At 40.7% G+C, this 3,094-nt stretch overlaps 1 pseudogene; it reads right to left on the reverse strand.

The window, feature by feature from the left end:
* Window positions 1-502: 502 nt before the first annotated feature.
* Window positions 503-1,342, reverse strand: LOC117091034 (annotated as a pseudogene).
* Window positions 1,343-3,094: the final 1,752 nt, after the last annotated feature.

Below are 3,094 nucleotides of genomic sequence, written 5' to 3' on the forward strand. Positions count from 1 at the left end.
ACTACAGTCCTAGAGTTTTTTACCCATACACATGAATATGGTCTAAAACATGTCTTCTTTTTTTTTTTTTTTTTTTTTTTTTGAGGCGGAGTCTCGCTCTGTCGCCCGGACTGGAGTGCAGTGGCCAGATCTCAGCTCACTGCAAGCTCCGCCTCCTGAGTTTCCGCCATTCTCCTGCCTCAGCCTCCCAAGTAGCTGGGACTACAGGCGCCCGCCACCTCGCCCGGCTAGTTTTTTTTGTATTTTTAGTAGAGACGGGGTTTCACCGTATTAGCCAGGATGGTCTCGATCTCCTGACCTCGTGATCCGCCCGTCTCGGCCTCCCAAAGTGCTGGGATTACAGGCTTGAGCCACCGCGCCCGGCCTAAAACATGTCTTCTTTGTAGCAGCTAGGCCCTGCCACCACTGTGCTTGGCTGAGTTCACAGACCTGTTGTAATCTGTAATTTCCTTGTGATGTCTCTGGCTCTACTCCACTGCTAAGCTTTGTTTCCTGGCAGTAATTAAAATCCTCTGCCACTGCCATACCTACCACTGCTACTAGAACCACAATAGCCATTTTGGTTTCACGGTTTGGCAAAATATCAGCCTCCATCACCATAGTGACCAGAGCTTCTGCTTCCAAAGTTTCCTTCCTCCATGGGTCCAAAATTTGAAGATTGATAGTTGTAATTGCTAAAATCTCTGTAGTTTCCACCACCTCCAAAATTGTTTCCATCATTACCAAATCCATTATAGCCATCCCCACTGCCACAATATCCACCACCACCACAGCTGCCACCAAACCCGACATGACTACTGAAGTTTCCTCCATGACCAAAGTTGTCATTCCCACCAAAACCACTTGCATGACCACCACCAAAGTTTCTAGAACCACTTCGAACCTTTGGCTGGATGAAGCACTAGCTTTAATAGGGCTTTCCTTACTTCGAGGTTGTGGCCATTCATAGTACAGTAATTCTGAGTGATAGTCTTATCCATGGAGTCATGGCTCTCAAAGGTTACAAAAGCAAAGCCCCTTTTCTTGCCACCGCCTTTGTCAGTCATGATTTCAATCACTTCCATTTTTCCATGCTGTTCAAAATAATCTCTTAACTGATGTCCTTTGGTATCTTCTTCAATGCCACCAACAAAGATCTTTTTCACAGTTAAGTGGGCATCTGGGCTCTTGAGACAGCTCTGTTTGGTTCCACAACTCTTCCATCCCCCTTGTGTGGCCTTGTATTCATGGCTGCATCCACCCCTTCCACAGTGGCACATGTGACAACCCCAAAGACCCTGGAGTGCTTGGTATTTGGATCTCTCATTACCACACAGTCTGCAAGCATTTTCCATTGCTCAGAATAGCTCCTCAGACTCTCATCGATTGTTTCAACATTCAGCCCTCCAATGAGGAGCTTCCACAGCTGTTTGGGCTCTTTAGGAGACTCTGACTTAGATATGATGGCAGTGGAAAGGAGACTTGAGTGTTGCTTCTTCAGTGGCATCCACAGGCAGAAAACCCTAAGGTGTCATTTTTTAAATTAAAAAATGGTACTCTACCAAAATGTTCTAGTGGTCAAAACGGGCAGATACAAAAAGTACACTCCCATTACAATAAGTTGTATTAGTAAAGTAACTATTCCTGGCTGGGAATGTGGTAAAAAATTGTACACCTCTCCTAGAATTCCTGACAGGCCATAAATCTTCCAAGATTGCAATGCTCTGATTGCCAGAGCAGACTAGGGGATCATGCTGCTGGAATTAAGATTTACACTGGAAAAACATGCAGAACTAAAAAGATTCTTTAATAAAGGTGATGTTCCAATCTAAAATTGCTTCTTAAGTTGGGTAAAGCAATGAGAATAGATTATGGTACCCAAACTTTCATTTATAAAAATGACTTTATTAATAATAGCAACAACAAAATAATGAAATCTCATATTACAGTAATTACAGTTCTATTATTCATTAGTTTGGAAAATGTATGACAAATAGTTTCTATGAATTCAGTAGTACTTTCAATTATTGGTATTTTGCCAATTGTAATAAAATCTACATGCAATTGAAAGACAGAGGCTTACATATACATGAGACATTCTGCTTAGTTAGCCTATAATAAATGCTCTGACTAGTATATGAATTCACAGATTACTTGCACTAATTTCATGGCTTCCTAGAGGAAATGGAAAGCAGTCTATATAACTGTCACAAGATAAATTGAAAAAAAAATCCTCTTTCTCTCCTTTTATTAAAAGCACACCAAATTTAAAAGAATGTAATCAGAGTTGGTGCGTTGGAAATGGCAGAATTTCTGATTTCACCAAAATACCAAAATAAACTTTAGCAGCAGATATAGTTCCTATTACAATGCTTCAAGGCCTCAGGCAGGAAATGGAAGTCAAATTATTCTCAGCAAAATAATAATGATGGTTGTAGTGAAAATATATAATCCTAGAGAAAAATCCAAAACTATAACATGAGAATAGAGAGCAAAATAATTTAACGCCTGGGAAGTTATAGCTAACATAATTTCTTTACTGACAATATTTTAATTGCTTTGCAACTCTCATTTCATCTAGTAAATCAGTGGTGGCATTTCTTGTTTCTGGAGAAGGAAAAAGGTAAAGGTCAGATATAGCCTTGGATTAAGAACTAAAGAAAGATGGCAGAATAAGAAGTCCTGGGTCTCCCTCCTCATAAACACACTGATTCAACAAAAATTGATGAATAAATTATTTTGTGAGAAAGCCAGAAAATAACTGAAAGTCTTTTTTGTACATGAGGTCAATGGGAAACCAGACTCACCAATACTAAAAGGGAGATTCAGAACATCTTCTTGCCAGAACCCACAACCCCAGCAATGACACCATACAATCAAGAGGAGAATCTCTAGCTCTCAACTTCTCCTAGGGGATGAAAGTGACTAGTTTATATACACAGAGCTTCAACTTTTCTGAGGAGGGTCCTCAAGGACTGGCCTTTGTCTTTCCATTAGTGGAGCTCTGACAGGACCAGCCCAGACTATCTGCTTGAGGAAGAATGGAAATGGTGACACACTAGGCTGGTAGATACCATAGATCTTCTCCCTTGATCAGCAAAAAGTGAGTGGATAA

Source organism: Trachypithecus francoisi, unplaced genomic scaffold (assembly GCF_009764315.1).
Source record: "Trachypithecus francoisi isolate TF-2019V2 unplaced genomic scaffold, Tfra_2.0 Lachesis_group11, whole genome shotgun sequence".
NCBI lineage: Eukaryota > Metazoa > Chordata > Mammalia > Primates > Cercopithecidae > Trachypithecus > Trachypithecus francoisi.